Source organism: Lissotriton vulgaris, chromosome 5 (genome assembly GCF_964263255.1).
Source record: "Lissotriton vulgaris chromosome 5, aLisVul1.2, whole genome shotgun sequence".
NCBI classification, from domain to species: domain Eukaryota; kingdom Metazoa; phylum Chordata; class Amphibia; order Caudata; family Salamandridae; genus Lissotriton; species Lissotriton vulgaris.
In genome coordinates, this window is record NC_141693.1 from 966872319 (window position 1) to 966897559 (window position 25241).

Below are 25241 nucleotides of genomic sequence, written 5' to 3' on the forward strand. Positions count from 1 at the left end.
ATTTAGTATTTGACTAAAGGTAGGTAAAAAGTGGAACATGCTAATAGACAATTAATGCATGAAATCTCAAAAGGACAGGGGAGAAAAAGGAACATATGCAATTTGGATCAGGACCGGGTTCACCAAAAGGTACGACCAACACCCGCAGCTTCGGTTGCAACGCCTACTCCCTCTCTGCAAGGAATCTGCCAATAACCCCGATTGGGTTCTCGAATCTCCCAGCAAAGTGCTTCGCCAGCACTTAAGGTTTCCCAAAACCCAGAGTGGGTCTGTTGAAATTCAGACAGAGTGCTACGCAGCTCTCTGTATCAGTCACCTACAGAGTGCGTTGGGTCAGTGACAGGTCAGCTATTCGGACAAGTCGGACAATTTCTCGAGCTAAACCTAGGCTAGTTATACTGTTTTTTCGGGTCAGTGTACCACCCCCCAATGTTGCAAGTGTAAGGATCCCCAATTCTGATTGGACAAAGGAGGAGGTTAAGTCATCACACCACCTACATTTTTAGACTTTCTCAGGCTTAATATTCAGTTTTCGTACCCATCCCTTAAATTCTAGTTTCCCATGGCATATGTTTTTCACGAGAACAATAGAGCATACAGCAGTTTATTACAAATGTAACAAATTCAGGTACAGTTCAGCTTCGTCCTGCTGGGTTACAGGTCGATTCCTAGGAGCATCTTGGGCGAGGCTGGCAGCTGGCTGGGTTCCACTGCTGCAAGGTTCTTTCCCCCATCACGTGACTGGTACCATACAGGCTTCCAAGATGGGGTAGTAAGCACCTCCCAGGCCCAAAGAATACAATACATGAAAAGCAAGCGAAAACAATTTAGAAACACAGAATAAAAGATTACACTGTATACCATGAAATGGCTGTACCATATCCCTTACTTCATAATATCTATTGCATTAGGGTAAGTGCAGAACAAACAGCTTTGCAAAAGCGGCAATGCAAGCTCAGAGCATGTGAGAACACAAAGCAGCCATTCTAAGTGCATTGCGCATGAGCAATACATTCCCACCAGAACTTCGAGTACGTCACATCACATGGGTATGACTGACGCATGCGCAGACTAAATTCCCGCGTAGCAGCAGCCATCTTAGGTGGCAAGCGTATTACCTTTAGTAAACACATAGGCAAGCATCTCTGGGACACCCCGTGTAGTGTAAAATGTGCAATATTAGTAGCACAAACAGGTTGATTAGTAAATTAGGGGTATTCGAGGTTCATGAATACAAGCAAGTCGCTAAATGTGCGAAACCTTGCTCCATCAATCCCCTCTTTGATGATATTTACTATCATCACTATTAATGGAACCAGATGCCAACTTTTCACATTTCACCCAATTCAATTTCTTCAAACTTTTTATTCAGCCTTTTTTCTGCATCTTTATTTGGATGAGAATTTTTCACCCTTTTATAGATCTGATTATTCAGCTCTTCTAATTCAAGTTCATCAATGTTTCGTTTCATTCCTCTCTTATTCACAGCATACTTCTTTTTGTGTTTTCCACAGGATGAGCACGAATAAGCCTATTCCCACTATTGGCATCAGTATTTTACTCACAAGACTTTTACCTAGGTTAGAAAACCAATTACCTACAGAGGAGAGACCATCAGTTAGTCTCTTCCAGGCACTATCAACCTCCAGTGGTTTAAGCTCTTTTTCCAAATTAGTTATGTTTCTCACATATTTCTTAATTTCAACACTTTTGTCAGGAATGTAAGTGCAACAATGTTGCGCTTTCAAAATTCTACAGACTCCGCCCTCTTTTGCCAATAGAGTGTCAAGAGCAAGTCTATTCTGTAAAACCATAGATCTGATCGCAACCATTTCGGTATTGACCAGCAGGAAACCTGCAGCAGTGTCAGTTGATAACCGATTTACCACTGTATTCAATTTGCAAATTCTGTGTGTATTCAGAGTTATTCCCACTGCAGGTATCAATGCACTAAATATATCACCTAATATTTCTCCTACACTTTCTCTTTTACTACGCACTAATCCATTAGTGTTTTCAGTGCTTCCAGTGACATTCCCCATAAGGTATATCTTTGGAAAGACAATACCAAAATAACAGCTTCCGTACCAATGGTCCGGCAATTTGAAGTAAGCCTTGTTCCCACATATAAAATAAATTCCAGGAAACACAGGTTCTGACCATTTTTGAAACCCCAACCTCCAATTCCCTTATAATTGTGTTCGCATTCACTGGGACCAATGAATATGTTATTATAATAACTAGTCTTTTCTCTGTGAAGACAAAGTTTCCCTTTCTTTTCGAAATCCAGTAACAACGCAGCATTTGCTCCACCATTTGAGGTGCTCCCCATGTTTTCAGCCCACTTAGGAGTTTTCTGTCTTTTATCATTCGCTTTTCTTTGGAAACTTTCTCTTCTTTTCTCTGCCATATTTAGAAACATTTTCTCTTGTTCATGTAATGAACCTGTTAAGTTATCTCTATGTGCTTCACCTAAATCTATTGTACCTATGGTTAGAAAATATTCTCCCATATAAAGTGTTACATCACTCTTAGTATGTACAGGATTTAGATTTCCACGTATAGGAAGTTCAGAAAACATCACATCTGAGTTGGAGTAATAATACTGTAACAGTCCTCTTTTATAGAATAAACTAGTTAAAATACTACAGGAAATTCCATAGGTTAGTGGTAAATGATGGTAGGTCACACCCTCAGCTACTGAAGCAGGTAGCTTCATACAGACGTAACAGTCTTCTATCTCCATTGCTTCTACATAGTGTACTAACAAGTTTGCAAATACATTTAAATGATTTCTATTCTTGATTCTGTGATAATGTAGTCCTTCCTCATCTGATGCATCTAAGTCCATTCCAGTTTGTCTAAGGCTAAGTGTTTTTCCTTGTTTTTCTACTCTTTGTGATGTATCTTTCATTTGCAGCTCTTCTTGTCTTTTGTCACTGATTTAGTAGGGTACAAATTAATATCTTTACTCATCATGTAAGGAATAGTTATTGTTAGTCCTATCCATAATATCAGTACTAATGCTACACTACACAAACATACTTTACAGCATGTTTTACAACGATTTTGTCTTGGCCTTCCATTCACAGTGGAATCAGACATGTTGGCTTAAAAGAAGCTTCAACCCCTCTTTGTAACTTTACACAGGTTGCTTACACAGGGCAACTTTCAGGTTGGTTGCACTTCTTCGTCAGTCTGATCAGCAATCAATTCTTCATCACTTTCGTCACTTATTTCAAGATTTTCAAATTCTTCCAACACCAGATAAGTCCATTCAGGACTTTGATACTTGTTGTTTAGTCTTTTTATTCAGGCACTTCTTCTTTTAGGTTTTGCTCCAGACTGGTCAGCTTTACTGGAGTCTTGATTTTCTTGCTCAAGTTCTTCGTCTATAGTTTTTAGTCTCAGTCTCAGTCTTTTGACAAATCTTGGTTCTTTATCCTTTTTCTTGAATCTTTTAACTGGCACTGTAATTTGGCTTTCTTCAAATGCTCTTTCATTTTCGTTCAGTTGTGGCACATCTGTTTCAGTATCTTCTTCTTCCCTTCCTGTCTGACTAGTTCCAGGTCTTAGGTCAGTTTCTTCTGCCTGGTCACTAAGCTGGCCTTGTTCAGGTATATGCTGGATTTGGCTTTGTTTTGTTTCAATTTCTTCTTCCTGAACACATTTATCTATTTCTATCTGATCCTGTTCAAGCACTTCGAACTTTTGATTTTCTTCCGCTTGAACTTCTGTTCTACTTTCTATCTGTCCCTTTTCTGGCTCAGGATTTTTTGGAGGTGTGTCGATGACCGGCTCTGTCCCTACCTGGCCTTCCTCGTCATCAGATTTGACATGGATTTCGATGATCTGATGATCTCCTTCTATTCCTGTCTCGTCCTCACTATACCACTCTCTATCTAAGTAGGTTTGTCTTCTGGTTCTTATTGGATCGAGAGTCAGGTCGATTACTGGGACCCAATCATCCCTCAGCTGCACAACCTTCAGCCGCAGTTTCTTCTTAGTCTTCTGTCACTTTCTTTTTATGGCTGGCATGGATCCACCTTGGCACACCTGCACACTTCACCGCTGTTGTGGTAACAAGAATCACCTGTCTTCTTTTTCCCCACTTCGGTGCAAGGCAACTCTTCCGAGTATGTTTCTTAATTACAACCCAATCCCCAGGGTTCAAGTCATGGGCTGGAGTTGCTGGTCTGGCGACGGCGTCTTCTCTAATCTGGTGGAGATAGAACGCACTTGGTCACCCAGTTGCTTGCAGTACTCTAGCACCAAATCATCAGATATGTTTATCAGTTTGTGTCCTGACACCCATGCTTGCCGCATTGCTCTTCCCATCAGTATCTGATGGGGTCTCAAGCCTGTCTTCCGGTCTGGAATACTTCTAAGTCCCATCAAGACAAGGGGCAAGGCATCTATCCACTCCATTTTAGTCGACTCACACATTTTTCCCAATCTTGATTTGATTGTGCCATTTAGTTGTTCTACCACTCCAGAAGGCTCTGGGCGATATGCACAGTGCAGTTTCTGCGTGATTTTGAATGCTTCACAGATTTGTCCTATTATTTCACTTTGAAAATGCCCACCTCTGTCTGATTTAATTGTGACTGGAAAACCGTACCTAGGTATTAGTTCCCTCAGTAACAATTTGGCTACAGTGATGCTGTTGTTTCTGCGTGCAGGATAAGCTTCTACCCGTTTTGAAAATAGGCAGACAATGACGAGGACGTACTTCATTCCTCAACAGGGGGGTAACTGAATAAAATCAATTTGCAATCTTATGAAAGGACCTTCTGCTTTTCCAATTGTACCTGGTAAAACTACTGTTTTCTTTCCAGGATTAAATTGTTGACATATCAAACACCTCTGTCAGAGTGCCTCTGCTATGTTTCTGAATTTCAAATTGAACCATGTCTGTCTAAAAACACGAATCATTGCATTTCTTCCTATATGGGTATCTCCGTGTATCAATCTAGCCATAGGAGCAAGCATGCAGTCTGGCAACACAGGTGTATCATCAAGGTAAGCAATAACACCATCCTCATTCCTCTTGCGACAACCACATTTTCTCCACCTTTCTTTTTCTTTTGGTTCTGCTGCATCCTGTAAATCTCTCAGTTCTTCCCATGTTTTTATGTCTTCAAACACCATAAGTTGGCAGCTGTTTCCGCTCACCCCCAAATTTGTATTGATTGATATTTTGTATTTCGCACAATGTTGGGCCAGTTGGTCAGCATATCTCCAGTTTTGTGAGCAGAACACTTGACCACTGCCAATGCTTTTGGTAACTGGATTGCCTCCAGTAATTCCTGCACAAAATTTCGATTTCTGATAGGAGTACCTGAAGAAGTCAGGAACTCTCTTTGCAGCCACAATTGGCCAAAGTCATGCACAACCCCATAACCATACTGGCTATCAGTGAATATGGTTATTTTCATGTTTTTCCCAAATTTACAGGCTTTTGCCAACGCACCCAATTCGGCTACTTGTGCAGACTTTACTCCATACAAATAGGATGCTACTACTGGACCTCCTAAAGTGCACACCGCATAGGCAGCACTTAAGCCTCCACTCTCATGTCTTATACATAAGCCATCTACAAACAGCTCATAATCTTCATCAGCTAAGGGTACTTTTCTTATGTCGGGGCGTGGTTTTGTACTGAATTCAGTCAGGTCTAGGCAGTCATGCTCAACTTCTCCCCTCACTCCTGCTGTGAGTGAGTTTGGTAGGAGAGTGGCTGGATTCAAGATATTACATCGAGAAATGGTTACATTTCCTGCACCTACAAGAATTCTCTCATACTTAGTCAGCCGACTAGGTGTGAGGTACTGAGTTTTGGTTCTGGTCAACAAAATTACAACTACATGTGGAACATACACAGTTACAGGATGTCCCATAATGATAGACTCACTTTGTTCAAGACTCATGCAAGTTGCAGCTACTGCTTTCAGACATCCAGGTAATCCAGCAGCCACTGGATCCAAAGTAGAGGAAAAATACGCTACAGGTCGACTGGTTAAACCATGACTTTGGGTCAGGACTGAAAGTGCACAATTGTCTTGTGTGTCACAGAACAATGCCAAGTCTTTTGAGTAATCAGGCATTCCCAATGCGGGAGCTATACACAGACAGTCTCGCAATTTTACAAAAGCTGTCATGCTTTCATCATCCCATTCCACTGGATCTTTTGCTCCTTTCTTTGTCATTTTTATCAATGGTCTTGCTAGGACTGCAAATCCCACAATCCACTTCCTAGAGTATCATACAACTCCAAGAAACATTCTGATTTCTTTCTGGGTATTTGGCAGATGCATGTTTCGAATTATCCCAATTCTTTCTGTAGTAACTTTCCTGAAACCCTTCTCTATCTGGTGCCCCAGATATTTCACTGAAGAGGTACAGAACTGTAGTTTGTCTGGCGACACTTTATTTCCCCCTTCACCTAAATGATTCAGTAAGGCAATGGTATCAATGACACCGTCTTTCCTGCTTTTAGACGCCACCAAGAGGTCGTCTATGTATTGCACCAGGACTGATTCTCTAGGCAATACCAAGGATTCAAGGCATTTTTCCAGAATTTGATTGAAAATCAAAGGACTTTCCGTGTACCCCTGAGGGACACGATTCCAGACATAAACATGACTGTCAAATTCAAATGAGAAAAGAAATTTGCTGTCTGGATGCAATGGTATTGAGAAGAATGCATGGCACAGGTCGATGACAGTGAACCATCCAGCATTCCATGGTATTTGGTACAAGATCACTGCAGGGTTTGGCACAATAGGACGGCAAGGAACGACAATTTTATTTACCTTGTGCAGGTCCTGCACTACTCTGTACTTACCACTCGGTTTCTTTATTGCAATTATGGGTGAATTACAAGGACTGCTCATTACCTCCTTTATGATGTTTGCCTCCAACAACCTTTTTATTTCAATAGCAACTCCTGCTTTCACTTCTGCACTCATTTTATACTGTTTACTATTTGGGTAAACTGCATCTTCTTTTATGGAGATTTTAATTGTGTCAACATTTGCCATTAGTTCTACATCTTTCCCAGTGAAATCCCATACTTCTGGTTTCACGTCTGTTGGAGTTCTTCAGGTAAGTCTTGTATTGTCAGTCTTTTAATTTCTGAGTCAGGTCTTATTAACATTAATTTGTAAATTCCGTCTTTATCTGGGGTCTGAATTTCAACGCCTTTTGGTGTGCAGAAGATGGTGCAGTTCATTTTGCACAACAAATCTCGTCCTAGTAAGTTTACAGGACTTGAATCACAAACAACAAATCTATGCATCTCTTTGAAATTCCCCATTTTAATTTCCATGGGCTCGGTAACTGGGGTACTAATTAATTTATTCAGATGGTTGAGCAACCTGAGGCAGCTGTTTGTGCATCTGGGCTTGAGCGATGCATGGACTAGTCAAATGCCACCCCCTAAACTAGTGATGAAGAAACTCTACTGGGATTTGGTTCAGGCAGAGGCAATGCGTAGTGGCGCAGGGGGCTTGCTCACAGAGAGGTTTTTAGAGTTTAAATGGTCAAGAAAATTGGAATCTTTCCTAGACCTGATATCAAAACCTCTGGATAGAGCACTTTCTTTAAAACTTAGGTATGGGACCCTCCCGGTGCATGACTTCACCTCGGGATGGACCAACGTTGGCAGTTTGTTGAACCCTTGCCCCTGTTGTGCTGCCCCGAATGAGTCTGTGGCACATTTCCTCTTTGCTTGCCCCGCATATAAAGTCGCCAGGAAGGTTTGGTTAAAACTATTATGTAGGGGGTTGGGTCTTAAATGCCACAAAATTGCCCTACGAGTACTTTGCACAGATACGTCCTCCACCCTTATGGTATGCGGGGTATCTAAATACCTGGGTAGTGCATGGCTGACACGCATGAGGAGGATGAAGCCCCGTCCCACCCCATTTAACACCTAGCCGGCCCTCTTGTAGGATACTTGATGGTATTTTGTATTGGTTAAAATGTACCCTACCATTAGGCACGGGGACAGTTATGTGAGATCACAGGCATATTTGGTTGTTGGGTCTTACCATACTATATGTACTGTACACTATGCACATTCTCGATGGAATTTTATTGAATGAGGTATCTACTTATGTATTTTCAATTTTAAAATGTATGGTATAATTTGTATACTTTTATGGTGAAATTTTTACCGAATAAAGTTATTTCAATTAATTTATTAGAAACGCCCACTACTTGGATCGCTTCTCCCGAGAGGGGTAGGTTTGGAATGTCTGCTGTTCTCACAGTAGAACGGGTAGCACCAGTGTCCAACAGAAAGGTGACATAATTTCCTTCAACCTTTCCTTCAATGTATGACCCCGACTGGTCTACCGGCAAGGAGGCGCCAAGCACGCACTCCTCGTCCTCCCCCCTCAGGCACCGTCAGAAAGGCTTGTCACAGAGGAATGTATCATTCAACAAAAATTGCGAAGTTTCTGCATTTCTATCCTCCTTTCCTTCCCAAACCTCTGCTTCCTCCCTCTGTTGTGCTTTGCTCCTATAGTTTGGCCTAGGTGCACGAGGTAACTGATTCTGTTTTACCTGTTGCTGTGTCTTCCGTGGTCCCTCATTCTGCGCCTGCGGATTTAAATCATTAATTTGGACATTATCGTTCTGCACAGTCTTACACTCGTCCCTCCAGTGCCCCATTTTTCCGCACCCATGGCAGGGGAACTTTTTCCTGGCCTATTCTTGACTCATTTTTACTCTTGGTTTTCCTCCACCCCAGGGTTCTGATTCTGAGTATTTGTCATTTTATTTTACTGCTGTTTTTGGTGCTCTGCTAGTTTTACTTGTGCCCACATGACTTTTTCTTTTAATTCCTTTTTCTTATTTTCTAGCTCATCTTCGCAGTACTTGGCATATTTCAGTACCTCATCAATTGGTTTTGCTTGGCAGCAGATTTTATTATCTTTAATCCATTGTGAAATTACAGGTCTTAATCCCAACACAAATCGATAAATGAAATGAGTCATGTCCTTCATCTCAATGTTATCTAGCCCGCTGTACGTTTTGAACACCTGTAACAGTTGTTCATAGTATGAATGCACAGTTTCATCTCGATTCTGGGTAGTTCTATCTATTCAAGTCAAATCTGTCTTTTTTGCAGGCACCTTTCCTTTCAGGTACAATATTACCTGGTCATACTTCCTCATCACCTCCCCTGAAGGAGCTCCTGTCTTTGGGTCTCTGGCATATTCTTTGTTTGGCCAATCAACAGCAATTTTACATTTTGTCCACAAATCTACGGGAACCACAATGTCAAAGAACCCATCTAGATCTTTCAGAAGGCATTTTTGAACTTTAACACATCTCTCAACTTGTCTGTACCATTCTACAGGTTTCTCGTAATTTTGGGAAATCATTTGTAAATGACACAATATCCTGTATGGACCATGGAACATGTGCATATCCTCCACCTGGCACTTCTCTCATAGGATATAATGTTTCTGCCTTGTCAGCTTCTTTTAGGACATATTCAGAAGTCACTTGTCTAGATCTACTGTCTTCCTTTTTCTTTGCCCACCTGGCTTTCCATTTTTCTAAGTCTCCCCATTTCTGTAACAGGTTCAGCAATTCTCTTATCTGCACCTTTTTTCCTAATACGTTCATATTTTCTAAATCTTTGTCAGAGAATTCTGCTCTGTAGGGCTTTTGTAATACTTTGGATCTGCTGACGTCTATTCCCATGCTAGCTGCTGTGTCCATTAATTTCTCATGGAACACTCTGGTGTTTCGAGTGATACTTTTGCAAATGAATAGTAATTCTTCCTCACTAAGGGTGTTCAGCCTGTCCAGTCCTACATTCCCAGCCATCAGTTCTTCCAATTATATTCTTAATTTGTAAATATCTAATGGTTTTGGCTGAGGATTTATTTTCTCTAGTTCTCAGGTCCATCGATTTATTTCTTCAGGAGTCACTACTGTGGCACTTCTAGTACCAGACGAGGACTCAATCTGGACTTCTCTTGCACCAATATGAATGTTCTTTCTCTGTAAATTGCCTTCTGGTTCCCTTATGGGTAAATCCATCAGGGAAATTACAGATTCACATTCACTTGCCTGATCATCAACTATTAAGGGCTCTTTTCTTGGCTGCATTACAGATTCAGTTACAACTGGAGTCTTTGGACTATCCTGTTTATCCCCATACAGAGGAACAACTGGGCCAATAGTTACCGGAATTGTCAAAGCCTCAGGACTTGTATTTAACTGGGAAATCTTCTGAATAAGTTCAGTTCTCTGTTTAATTAAAGCCTCTCTCTCTCGGTCCTGTAAGACCTTTTCCATGAAGGTTTCATGTACAATCTGTGGGATCAAAGGAGGGTGAAGATTTGGTGCACTTGGATTTGCCATACTGAAAGGCCTATAGTATGGAACAGTCAGTTCGGACGTACTCGACCCCTCATTACAGGGAAGCCTAAAGAATGGATTTTTCGTACTCAGGGACCTAGGTTCCTCATTATATGGTGGTGGATTTTTCATTAATAAATCCTCCAGGTGTTCATCCTCAGAATCACCAGTAGTCATTAAGTGTCTAGTTTTCTCGGTTCTTTTACCTCCCACGCGTTCGTCTACAGTTAATACTGGGAACAGTCCTTCTACCATCATGTTCTGTCTCCATTCTTTCATTCTTTTCTCTCGGGTCTCTCTCTTAGCTTTTGGATAAAATTTTGGATAAAATTTTGCTAACCCTTTGTCCATCCTGGGTCTGTCTCTCTCAAAAGCCTCTATTTCCCATTCTTCTAGGGCCTCATATTGCGTTAGTCTGGGTCTGGGATGCAAATCATTCATTCGAGTCCTCAAATTAAACAAAATCCTACTATTTAAGGTACCTTCTAAGGGAAATGCTAAAATTCTGTCATCTTTAGTGTATTCCACCCAATTTTCAAACCATACACAAGCATGATACCCGCGTGTTACAATTCATAAAGGAAGCAGGAGTGTTTGGTGGTGGAATGATAACTCCTTTTCTAGTTCTGATTGGCTTGTCTCAAATAATTCTTGACTTTGTCTTCTAAAGTAATTTTTCTCTTGCCTCCGTACATTCTGTGCAGTCTACGACCTTTCCACTGATCTCTCACAAACCCTTGGTATCTAGGATCAGGTCGAGTATCGGGATGAGTCGGATACCACATATATTTCGCAAAGTCTAAGATCGTGTAAAAAATACGTACTTCTGTTTACTATATTCTTCCAATGCTAGCGCGTCTTTCAATTTTTCAACAACCAATTAACACTGTGGTTGTAAATAGTTTCGACCAATGGGAGCGTGGCCTTTCTGTGAGACGCGTTCTCACGCTCCTGCACTCACCCCTCCTTTACGACTTACCCTGACTAAGATATTGGTACCTTCTTGGATAGGGTGCAAACCTCTGCCAACTAGAAACCCCATTTCTAACACTCCCTGACTATAGAAATGCAATCTAACTCTTTTAGTGCTGCAGTAAGTCTTAATTCTTTCTTCCAATTAATTATCTGGCTGACTAATTTTGTACTCTTTGTAAACCTATCATAGTTTTAGCTGTAATTCCTAGGTACAATGCATTTAAATAGTCCAGACATAATAAAATCATAGACTGGACTATCGGTTTATGTGTCTGCCGATGCAGCATAGGGAGCACTTTGCACAGCACCCTCAAGTACCAAACGAAGGAAGATATGAAGATATTTAGTTGTTTGTTTAGACCAAGCTCATTGTCAATCGTGAAATACAAATGTTTTGCAGCAGATGCCAAAGCAGGTAGTTCTCCTAAATCTACAGGCCTAAAAGTAGGTGAACAAATAATAGATATTGGCAAAAGCATAAATATCCAGTTTTTTCATGATTGAATATTTGTGCATTAGCGCACATCTGTTTTTATCACCTTCATTCAGTCATGGAAGTTAGCATCTGCCTTTATTTCATCTAGCACTAACACTGCAATTTGAGCATTAGAAGTGTAAGACATGAGGGACAGCCCAAACCTCCATATTAATCCCACCACTGCTGAAATATGCAAAAATAAAGTGAGCTCAAAATTGAACCCTGTGGAAACTCACACATGGATGAACTTTTTGAAGAGAAGGAGGATAATCTGACTATTTGGGCATGTATGATATTGGGAGTATTAATTGAGGGGGGTGAGTAGCCACCTTAAATAATGAACACATTCCTTGCCAGGATGAACCACAAAAATCACTGAATTAAACTGAGCTCAACCCCTTGGTAGTTAAGGCACAGTACAGACAGGCTAAGCTTAGAGTTAAACTGTTAAGAATGTATGCAGTACCAAAACAGCAATAAAGTCAAAACACAACACAAGAAAAATTCCAAACCAATGTAGTAAAGTAGAGAATTTTTTAGTTAATAAATGGACACTGAAATGGCAATAATCCAATAAGGGAACCCTGAGTTATGAATTTTTAAAGTTTAAATGTGAAAAGAGTTGCAAAAGATATTAAGCACCAACATGGTCGTCTGGTTAGGCTTGAGCGGTACCTAGGTACAATGTAAGGCTGACTACGATGGAGCACTGGTCAGATACAGAAATCTTGTCGGAGGTTTTACCTTGGGACATTGTCTTTTAAATGGATGCCAATAAATCTCAGAGGGGCAAGGCAGCAGGCTGTGCCTGAAGAGGGCTCCACATCTATGGATAGCCACTGGATGAGGTCTTGGTGAAGCTGTCGACTTTGGTAGGAAAGCTCTTTGCGGGAGAAATTTGAATTTCATACCCAAGGAACATCCCTAGCCAGCTGGATACTTTTGGCAACATCGCCTGCTGAAGTTTTCTATCTTCAGACTTAGTCACTTTTATGCAACTCGGATTATTCCAGTGTGGCACGGCCGCAGACTATAGTTTCACATGGCCGGATACTTTCTCCTGGAGGTCCCTCTGAATCAGATTTGCTGCTTTGTGAAAACTCTTGAGTGGGAGAAAGCTGAATCTTTGACCCAATGGCAACCTACCTTCATCAGATCTGCTTGGCAGACTGATCCCAGGCCTCAGGAGGTCTTTGGAGCCAAGAAGGTTCTAAGTCCCAGATTTCATAAAAAGTTAAGAGGAGCCAGGACCTAGGGAATAGCACTTTTGGGTCAAGTCTCACTACAGCAGAGGCCAGTAGCTGGGTCCAGGGCAGTTCCAGTCGAACTTGCAAGCTGTGAATTTACAGAAATTGGTTCATGTAGCTTATTCTATACTTGTAGCTATAAATGGAGGTCAGTCTTCTGGGCAGTTGAGTCCACTTATTTGTCCTGGGTACAAGAGGGAGAGTACTTGGGGCTTCTTGGGTTTTTTCAGGTAACAGACAGCATAAAGTCCTCTTCTGCTCTTCCATATGTTCTGCGGAAGGTACTGTGGGTGCCACATTTATACCTGGCTCCAACTCTCTCCCTCACCAATAGGTAAAAGTTCTGAGTGGATACTCTGCCTACTTTTGCTGAACTTCCTGTGTATCCTATTTCAAACATTCCCACAGTTCCCATCTCTGCCTAAATCCAAGCTAGTGAAACTTCTCCCCTTTTGCAGACCCTGTGTGTCCACCCCAGTGGTCAGGCCAGGGATATGAGCAACCCCTCCCCTGTGGTCACTTTAAATCAGTTCTGGGGCAGCTTCTGTCCCGCTAAGATACGAGCCTACCTGGCTGGGGGGCAAAGGAGGGACCTGTCCAGGTGTAAGCTACTATTTGCCGGTGATAGGGTAGGCCTCTTTGAAGTTAATCATGTCCCTGGCCACAGCCCAAATTTCATCTTCCACCCAAGGCCTTTGTCTAAGCTCTAAGAGCTGGTTTTCACATCAAGGTGCCAGCTGGCCTCATGCAAATTGGGATCCACCAGCTTTAGGTAAAAAATAATGTATCTTTCGAAAAGTATAATTTACAAAATATATATTATAAATCGCTGGTGAATTGGACTTGTAATAAATAGTTCAAAAAGTCCAATCAAGGAATTTGTAGTTGGCTTTCCAGCCAGAGATAACCTGAAATTTAATATTTCATCCCATTGCTTACTATGGAACAACCAACCCGTTTACAGTGAAAATAGCTTTAGGGTCTTTTCACTGTAAGGGTATATATAAAATTAAACTTTTATGTGTCCTGTCTATAAATACCATACACCCTGCTCATCCGGCCATAAGGCATAATGCCGTCATAGGGTAACATAATAATATTTAAAAGGAAGGTTTAAATCTGTCAAAAAGGGTTATTGTGACAGGTTGAATTTGTAGTTTAAACCTGTACTGTAAGGCCACAGATGGCAGGCCTGCACTCATGTTTACACTATCACTGTAGTAGATGGCACAATGGATGCTGCAGTCCACTTGTGACATTTAACCTACAGGCCCTGGGTACTCATTTGTACCATATACTAGGAACTTGAGGGTACCTTAAACATGCCAATCATGAGAATCGTGAGTATGCCAATTTCATCATCTTGAAAGGGGGAGTACAGGTCCTTTTCCTCAGATTAGCTGGGGTAAAGTGCACAGAGTTTTACAGCCAGCAAAACAGTCAAGGCAATAATCTGATAGTACAAAACGCACAAGGTGGTCTATTTGAAAAGTTTACAATTGAGTACTGGCATACGGACCAAAAGTACCAAAGAGCAGTCTGCATTGACACCTCTAGAGAGCTACTTTCAGTTTAAGGTGATGCTATTTGGACTGAAGAATTCTTCTGTCATCTTTCAGAGGATTGTCTTAGTAAGAATCCAACTAGGATAGAGTATATTAATGTTGCCTATATAGATAACGTTGTTCATAATTCTAATTCTGCGGATCACTTGATGTGCTGTTCCAGACCTTGATTGAGGCAAGTCTCACTATCAAGTAATGTGAATATGGAGGTATGGTAGAGAGAGCAGCCAATCACGTAATCCATTTTAGCTCCCAGACCAAACCCTGCTTCTTCCTTTAAACTATTCTACTGCATCTCTAAAACCTAACATCATAACACCATGTTATCCAGCATAAGTCATAGGTACTTTCTTCAGTGATCCCAACTTTTTTATTGTTTTATTTGAGCCTGACACTCATCTCATTCTAATAGGGAAACTAACCTATACTTCACCATCCACCTACATAGCACTCTGTTCTCACAATTTCTTTTGAACTACTGCCTACTTAACTCACACTCCTCACTTATACATAGTCAGGGAAATACTTTGAAACCCATTCTACTCACTAACAATAATAATTCTCTTCTTTTATAACTGATTCCTCTACCTCTGATCATGCAACAATGCAAATGTCATTCAGCATCCCTTCTGTCCTCCCATCCACCACCTCTTCTGTATCAAAATGTAAACACTCCCAGGACCAGAAGTAAGAAGCATTTTACTTGTCTCAATCGACCCAGTAAAATGCATTTTCCGTGTACAGAAGGCAAAATGCGACTTGGTAACTTGTTACAGAATCACATTTTGCTTTTGTGACTCAGTAGTAGGAAGGGTGTGTTTAGGGCATCCCTTCCTAACACCACATATCACTGGTATGTAGGAATGTTTTACGGATGGGAATACGGTTGGTGGTAATCCATTCGCAAACGGGAAGGGGTCCCCAAGTGACCCTTTCCCCTTTGTGAATGTGTGCACCAGCATTTTGTGAGAGCAGGCAGTGGTACGACGGACCATGGCCTCCTCTTAAAAAATGACAAGGCAGCTTTTCATTTTTATTTTTGAAATACATCCCATTTTCCCTTAAGGAAAACGGGTTGCATTAAAAAATATATATTGCCTTATTTAAAAACCAATCCGAGACTTGGTGGTCGGCTAATCCCAGCAGGACACCATCCCTGTAATTGTAGCTATTCACAAAGGGTTGCAAATTGAGACCTGCCTCATGAAGAACGATGAGGCAGGTCCATTTGTGAGTCACTGAGAATAGCTATCAGTGTCAAACACTCTGCTGTACATTCAATTTTAGATTTCCTAATAGGGAATCACTATAATTCCCGATTAGGAAATTGCAAACACATAATTTTGCACATCTGGTCTCATAGGCTCTCCCTGCTTTCTTGAACCAAATTCACTACAACATTGCATATATATACTACACCACAACTTTCAAACAATTCAATCAAGCTCTACAACACACTTTCAACTGCTTCTATTCCTTGTGCACATTCTTAACGGATGCCTACAACCCGAGAACATGTCTATATTTTGATCACTGAGAAGTAGAATAATAATACTTCTTATTAAATGGTATGAACACAAGACCCTCTAGAAATCTTGACTAGTACTTAACAAACAGTCGTTTGCCTTAGAAACACCAAATCCACATACCTTCAATACGTCATCAGTGTGCTACAATCATATCCTCAATGTCTAGCATGTACAATTTGCTTCTCAATCTTCCCAACACAGCACTTATCTCTCTTGCCTTACTCGCAAACCAACCTCTTTGTATTTGCAACCTATGCACATTATTTGAAATGTGTTGTAGTATTACCCTAATAAAAATAATTCCACTGACCCTTCATCAACGTCTTCCGAATACACAGATTGCCAGTTTTCGTTCTTCTAAAATAATCTTCTGTGCTTTTTATTAAACCAAGAGTGCACTCTCCTCTAGCTAACTTGATCTTCTTGATTCAACAAACTTATCTATCTTCTATCCTCATACCCCATCCATTTAAAACATTTGTTGTTGTTCATCCTACTCTACTTTCATTTTTCCACACCTTGGGCATTGAGGGTTCTGTTCTGCCCTTAAACGGTGCTCCTCAGATCTCTATGACTTCTCATACTTTATGGTATGGTAACCCACTTTATCCCATGTCATCTCCCTACCAGCTGGAATCCTCCAAGACTCATTCTTTAGATCAGACCTATTCTCTCTATACTCATCTTCAAATTTAGCTTTTATTATTTATAGATAATACTCAAATATGACTCTTCTTTCTAACATTTGCCCTCTCTTCCAAATGCATATCTTTGACTGTATCAGTGCCTTTCAACAGTATATAGCTCATGGGTCACTTATGCTGAATTCTTCTCAAATTAGCTCAACTTTTGTCAGCTACATCCCACTGCACCCCTAGTATAATCTCCTGAATTATCCTAATTTAACCATCACAGCTAGAAATCTTGGAGTGCTATTCACCCCCAGGATGCGGATACATTGTTTATTATCATCACTTCCACTGCTTCATGATATCAGGTATTAATAATGCAAAAGCTTCACCCTCGTCTCTCATTCCACACCTTTGCAGCATTAATGAATTTACTTGGGCTCGGTGTATTTGAGTCTTGCCATAGCCGGCTCATAGGTCTCATTCAATGTCCTTCTCACTCTATTGGACAAGTTCCTCTAAGAAAACAGTGCTGTACATTGTCCCTGTATAACCTGATGAAAATCTAACTCATTAGACTTCCTATCCCAGAATCTTTGATCTACTTACCAATCAGCAACTTCAGATCACATCCAAACCACAATGTACAGTGTCCACATTCTATTCTTTTTACCTTATTGGTCTTCTTCATTGAAACTCACTGCCGCTTGATATCTGGTCTTGCCCCTCATTCAATGAGTTTAAAAGCATCTGAAGGCACCCTCTCAGCAGGCTGAAATTAACAAATAACGAATACTGCTCAATATATCAAAATGCATATATGTTTTACTGTGATACTGCAACGAGAATTTTCTTTGCTCTTTGTTTTCTGTGTGCAAACTGACACATAACAGCACTTTTGTGCAATACGTCAATTGCTCAATTTGGTTTAAATTATCCATCAACACTGCCTATTATGCTATGTAATGCCACTGTCTTTCGTTCAATATTTTGGTTAAAAATATAAACCATGTTTCTTACATAATTAATTTAATGACAATGCCTATTGACTCTCAAAAGTCTTCTGCCTAGTTGGGGAGTTATCCTGCAGGGTGCATTCATATTTTAACCCGTTGCGTGCTCATGACGAGCTCAGCTCGTCATGCGGCACGGTTGAGCTGCACTCATGATGAGCTGAGCTCGTCATGACCGTTGGAACGTTCACACGCAGGGATAATTTCCCTGCTGTGCTGAACGTTCCAAAACGGGTGTGGTCGTGACGAGCTCCGCTCGTCATGAGTGCAGCTCCACTGTGCCTCATGACGAGCCGAGCTCGTCACAAGCACAGCGGCGCCACACGGGCCCCCCACCCCCCCCGCACAGCAGGTGAAAACGCCCCACAGAGAAGGGGTTGAACATCTTAACCCCTTCCAGGCTCATGACGAGCTAGGCTCATCATGGTGTAGCCTCCTCGCACACTGATGACGAGCCCAGCTCGTCATGGAGCATGGGTTTTTTAAAATCTCAGCATAGAAGGAGAATTCAACTAGCGCGGATGTGGTTAATTTGAAACTTCTCCTGAATCCTGAGAGGGGAGTGCCCAAACCTTAAACCCAAATACTCTTCCAAACATAGTCTCCTTCCGTTCCATTTACCCCCTTGTTCCTTGACCGACCTAAATTTGTGTCATGCTACCGGGCAGGCAATGACAGCTGAACTTTTTTTAAATTACTGACGTGTTATAAATTAACTTTAGCAGTTAGCAGCCCAGTGGTGCTGTAATACTTTTTAGAGTGGGAATACTGGACTGTAACGCCACCACACTAAAGGCATAGCAGATATGTGCCAGGCTCTCTTTGAAAACCCAACAGATACTGCTCAAAGAGAAACATCTGAGTTGCCCCTTTATTCTCCATTCTTCAACTGCAGTCCCTCCAACAACCCAAGTTCCAGTGCCATGGTAGCAGGCTGATGAAGATCAATTACATATTTATAGATTACTTGGGTGTATTACAGGGTTATTTTCCCCATGCCTAAAATGGTCTTAAATGGCCTGGGGAGCCACTGTGAACACTGACAGGAAACCTAAAATCCCTCTCATGTCACAATTACAATTTGAAAACAAATTCCTACATATTGGCTGTTGATGGCCATTAATACCGAAATGACTAACAAAGCAACCTTAACACATCACCAATTAATAAAGTAACCAGAATGTGTTTTAGCACTCTTCAACAATTAAAACCAGGAATACCTAGATATATAACAGCATTTCACATCCTACTTTCCAAAAAATATAACACAAAAACAAATTAAAATGATTCTTGAAAAAAATTAACAATATCTATTAATTTGAGTAATAATACAATCTATTAATAAAAAGCAACTAAATAATATCACAATTAATTAATATTCAAATCAATAAAGTGGATTGAATATTTACCATATGAATAATCTAATTACCCATTAAATACAATAATTAATTACTATTTCATTTAAAACTATCCATCAAATAATTAGCAAATAAAATAATTTACATAATTAATAATCAAACTAACAAAATAAAAAGTATTTACAAACAATTAAAAATAAAAAACAAGCCACTAATAAATGCTTTCAGTAAACATAAAAAATCATCATATTATAAAATCAACAAATTAACTATGCTAAAGCAATTACACACACATTAAGAAAATAGGAACTTATAAAACAGACACTTATAAAACACAATAAAATAATGTTCAAACATTATATATAACTATAATAAAAACGATATAAAATAACTACAAATATTTTTACCTTTAAAATTCTGTCCCACAATATTTTTGACATCACAAAATGTTTGACATGATATTTAGGTCTTATGATATTTAGGAAATTATATTGTGGTGGAGTACCTTTGGAGATACCATTCTCCATTCAATATCATCATTCCTGTGCCTCCGTCACCACCCAGAATCATTAAAGTATTTTCATTTGTTTGATGTTCAATATCTCAAATCTCATGATGATTAATTATTTTATTTCATTATGCCTGTGACTCTGATGGGCTACTGCCTGACATATCTAAAGAGCACCCCTTTGCCAGGGAAGATATCTGTGCCTTCAGAGGAACCGCTGTCAAAACGGTTCCTCTGAAGGCATTGCCAGTTTGGCTCGCAGCAGTCTTTTCTCAGGTGGCTTCACATCAAATTTTTTATTTTGCTCATGAAAAACCAGTAAGTTAATCAATCAATCAGTCCATTTGTTGAGCGCACTTTTCACCTCAAGGCGCTGGGGGGGTGCTGCTACTGCTCGAACAGCCAGGTCTGGCGGAGTCTCCTGAAGGTCAGCAGGTCCTGGGTCTGTTGTAGGCGAAGAGGGAGGGTGTTCCAAGTCTTGGTGGCGAGGTGGGAGAAATGTCTGCCGCCGCCGGTCGTTCGTCGGAGGGTAAAGTGGCAAAGGCGAAGTCGGCAGAGCGCAGCTGGCCGTTTGGGTGTGGAAGGTTAGTCGTTCGTTGAGGTATGCTGGTCCGGCGTTGTGGAGTGCTTTGTGAGTATGGGTGAGGAGCATGAAGGTGATCCTCTTGTTGACAGGGAGCCAGTGCAGACCTTTCAGGTGGGCTGTAATGTGGCTGTGGCGGGGTATAATGAGGATGAGGCTTGCAGAGGCGTTCTGTATGCTTTGTAGTCGTTTCTGGAGTTTGGCAGAGGTTCCTGCATAGAGGGCGTTGCTGTAGTCCAACCTGCTGCTGACGAGGGCCTGGGTGACCGTCCTTCTGGTTTCAGTGGGGATCCATCTGTAGATCTTGAGGAGCATGCGAAGGGTGTTGAAGCAGGAGGTGGAGAAAGCATTGACTTCCTGGGTCATGGACAGCGATGAGTCCAGGATGACCCCCAGTTTGCATGTGTGGTCGGTGGGTGTCAGGGCTGCTCCCAGTGCGGCCGGCCACCATGAGTTGACCCAGATGGAGGGGATGGATCCGATGATGAGGACCTCCATCTTGTCTGAGTTCAGTTTCAGGCATCTGTTCTTCATCCATTCGACGATGGCCTTCATACCTTCGTGGAGGTTGGTTTTGGCCGTTTTGGGGGACTTGGTGAGGGAGAGGATGAGCTGGGTGTCGGCAGCGTAGGAGATGATGTTGAGGTCATGTGATCGGACGATCTTGGCGAGCAGTGATATGTGGACATTGAAGAGTGTCAGACTGTGGGACGATCCTTGGGGTATGCCGCAGATAATCTTGGTGTCTCTAGATGTCTCTAGATCGGAAAGGAGGGAGGCAGACATTCTGGGTTCTACTGGTGAGGAAGGAAGAGGTCCAGTCCAGGGCTTTGCCATGGATGCCTTTGTTGTGGAGGCGTGTGCGTAGGGTGTGGTGGCAGACGGTGGCAGACGGTGTTGAAGGCAGCTGAGAGGTCCAGGAGGATGAGGGCCGTGGTTTCTCCATTGTTCAGCAGGGCCCTGATGTCATCAGTGGCGGCGATGAGGGCTGTTTTGGTGCTGTGATTGCTGCGGAATCTGGATTGGGATGTGTCCAGGATGTTGTTTTCTTTGAGGAAGGATGTCAGCTGTCTGTTGACAATCTTCTCGATTACTTTCGCTGGGAACGGGAGTAGGGAGATGGGCAGGAAGTTCTTGAGGTCCTTTGGGTCCGCCTCTTGTTTCTTGAGTAGGGCGTTAATCTCAGTGCGCTTCAAGCTCTCCGAGAAGGTGACGGTCCCAAAGGAGTTGTTGATGAATTTGCGGAGATGGGGTGCGAAGGTGGAGCTTACTTTGTTGAAGATGTCGTGCGGGCAAAGGGTCTGACGGTGAGCTGGAGTAGATGTTGTTCATGACTTTGAAGGTGTCTTCGTCATTGACATGGATCCAGTAGAGCAAGGAGACGGTGTGGCTGGCAGGTGGTGAGTCTGAGGTGTTGGTATCTGTCGAGGAAGTCTGGTGTTGAAGCTGTCGTGGATATCTGCAATCTTGCGGTGGAAGAAGGTGGCTAGGGAGTTGCAGAGGTCTTGCGATGGCAGGATGTCGGTGGAGTTGGAGCTGGGTTTGGAGTGTTCCTTCACGATATTGAGTTCTTTGCTGTTGTGTGCGTTGTTGTCTATGCGTTCCTTGAAGGCTGTCCATTTGGTTGTTCGGAAGAGTCGGTGGTGTCTGCAGCGGGCACTTTTGTAGTCGCATTGCTATCCGGTGTCTGTTCATGGTGCCACTTCTTCTTGAGCCTGCAGCAGGCCTGCAGGATGCTAGGAGGTCGGCGGTGAACAATGTGGCCTTTCTGTCGTGAGTCTGTTAGAGAGTTTCTTGGTCGGGTGAGAGTATTGGCACAGTCGTCAATCCATTGCCTGAGGTTGCGGGTGGCTGTGTTGGTTTTGGTGTAGTCGGTAGGTGGGTTTTGGGCAAGGGTGGTGTTTAGCTGGTCTTCAGTGACTTTACTCCAGCAGCGGCGAGGGCCCGTTGTGTGTGGGGGTGCTCAGTAGGCTTCTCAAAGGTGAGATTGATGCAACAGTGGTCGGTCCAGTGGAGTTCGGTGTTGTGGCTGAAGGTGACATGGTTGCTGGTGGAGAAGATGGGGTCGAGCGTGTGTCCGGCAGAGTGGGTGGGAGTAGTGACAAGCTGTTTGAGTCCGGGGTTTGCGAGATTGTCGAGCAGAGTGGTGGGATTGCCATTGTTGGTGTTCTTGAGGTGGAAGTTCAGGTCCCCAAGGAGGATGTAGTCTGTGTACGCAAGGGCGTGCGTGCTGACGAAGTCAGCGATGGAGTCGCTGAACTGTGGTCAGGGGCCGGGTTGTCTGTGGATCAGGGTTCCTCTGAGGGTGGTGTTGGGGTCGGTGTGGATCTGGAACTAATTTGTAACTAATGATCTCCACAACCTGGGATGATGTGGAGGGGTCATTTTCTTTTTTTGTCTGTTTGAGACCGCCAGATTACTTCTGTTAATGATAAACAGAAGAAAATACTCCAGACCATCCACTCTATTTAGTGTAGCTTTTCTGATCTCCTACTTCACGTTGCATTCGTGGTAAGCTTTTTAATGGTGAAGTCAGTTGGGGCACAGCTATCAAAGAAAGGACAGTCCTCCTCAATCACAATACAGTGGGTGGACCAAGAGTGTAATGAACAGGTACTCCACCACATTTGAGGTGGAACACCTGGTCCACAAAATTTTAAAACATACCCCAAGTCTTTTAATACCACACATTCAAATTTGGTGATTTTGCTGTTAGCCTTTGGACATTCTCAGTGAATCTTGGGTTTAAATGGTAATGGCAAAAGATATTTTGTTTCAAACAAATTACTATTTGTCTTTGGTGCAAAATAAAATCCCTTGTATGTAAAGTTTTTAATTTAATATTGGAATATGTTTAGATTTAAAAGTGAACACAAACTGTTCTTTTGTAGTTGGGTGGTCTGGGTTTTTTTTCCTCCCTGTTCTGGTCCTTTTCTGTGAACCTTTGTATAAACAGTTCTCCAAATGTACGTTGGATTTCACACCAAGTGTTCCAACTATACCCTCTTCATGGGCTCAGAATAATTACCAGTGGTGTAGATCAAATTCAGCATTTTCTTTAACATATGTTCCTGTGAAAGGACAGATCCACCTCAAGTACTAGGGCATGAGTCTCTATCTGCACTAGTACAAATAGTGCTAGGCATCATTTGGCCTATGTGTTTTGAACCGGTAATCAACCACTTTTGCAAGAAAAACAGGGAAATTTTGGCAGTGACAGTAAAGGTCAAAGCACCTTTTACAATGTATTTTCATGCTGAAAATTTGTATTCATTCCAGGTTTATAAATCCCATTTTATGACTCGCCTACAGACTGCCTTAGCTTTAACTGTCTGGGTTTGATTCACCTTTTGTGTACAAACAACAATAGTAACAATGGGCTTTGGGTCATAACTCATCCTTGGTTGATTTTCTTGTCAATCTCATTTGTGTGTCTATTATTCGATGACTTTCCTTCTTGTGTTTATCCCTGCCTTAGAACATAGCTTCTTTACCATCCTTTGAATGGATCAAGTGTATGCTTCCACTCCTTACACTCAGGGAACATACTTTCTTTTTGCTTTTAGCTCTACGAAGGAGTTTATCTGTTTTATTGCTCTCTCCCATGTGCTGCTTTCTTCTTTAACACTCCAGCACTCTCTCTGTTGCTCTCCCACCCCCGAATCCGACTACTGCTACCCCCACCGCTCTCCATTAGCTTATTTTATTAAATTACCTCTCTTCTTTGCTCTCCTACCTCTCTGCTCACAGCCACCAATTGTCAGTGCACCTACTTGCTCCACCCTCACTCATATATTTCTGCCCACACTTTCCAGTTCTTTTGTACTTTTTTCCCCTTTTAAAGAGGGCCCAGGAGTTGCAATTTGTAACCAAGTTCCTTTCTTTAAAATGCTCTGTTGTGTTCCTTAACTTGTGTTTTTTGATTTAGCATTCTAAGATGACAACGTTTGAAATACTTTTAACATACCTACGACCCGGGAATACATTCCGAGCTGTGATGAGCACTAATTCTGCATGTTTGCTGTGAAATGAAACCCCAAAAGATTATGACTTGGACTAGGTCTAGTAATACACCCCTAAAACCACTTTATTTTCCATTTGGTTGAAAATGTGTATGAAAAAGAATGCAGAATTAGGGAAATACATCAGTACTACGGTCATAAATTCTGGGACCTGCATTTTATCCGCTTTTCCAGGACTCAGACTCATCATCGGGTGGGGGGGGTCCAGAATCAGTAACAGTGGTGCTGGTATTACCACCCCATGTTACCAGCCAAATTGGATTGATATCTCAGGTTGATTGTGATGTGGTTCAGGGAAGACATGCACTGGCAGTTCGGGCTCTACTGTTCGTATTGGAGCAGGATCAAGATTGATTTGCATATGACTGGGTCAAAACTGAGGTTGGTTGGCATGGTGAGCAAAACAATGATCGGTTGAAATTCTACCCTGAGCGATTGCCAGTGGTTTGACTTATTGCAAGCATTCCTCCTGTAGGAAAATGAGTTTTTGGTTGTGGGGGTGGTAACCCTACTCAAGCAACAACCACAATCCCTGTCAGGGTGAATCACAAAATATCTCTAAATTAACCTGTGCTTAGTCTTTTGGTAGCAATACAAAATAAGTCAGGCTTAACTTACAACCAATGTGTTAAGTATTTATGCAGCACTAAAACAGTGATAGAGTGAAAACACAAAACAAGACAAATTACTCTCAAATGTAGAAAAAATAGAGAAAATATTAATAAATAAAACTACACCAAACCTATTTAAATCCATTCGAGAGATAAACATTTTTTACGTTTGTAGTGAAAAGTAGCGAATAAAAGATCAAAATGTCAACTGCGGGCCAGGCATCCAGTTGCAAGAACAAGGACAAAGTCAAAAGTTATGGCACACCAAGATGGAGCGTGATTCAGATACACGAGGTGGTTTGAGCCCAGTCTTGGCTTACCTTTGGAATTAGAATATTTT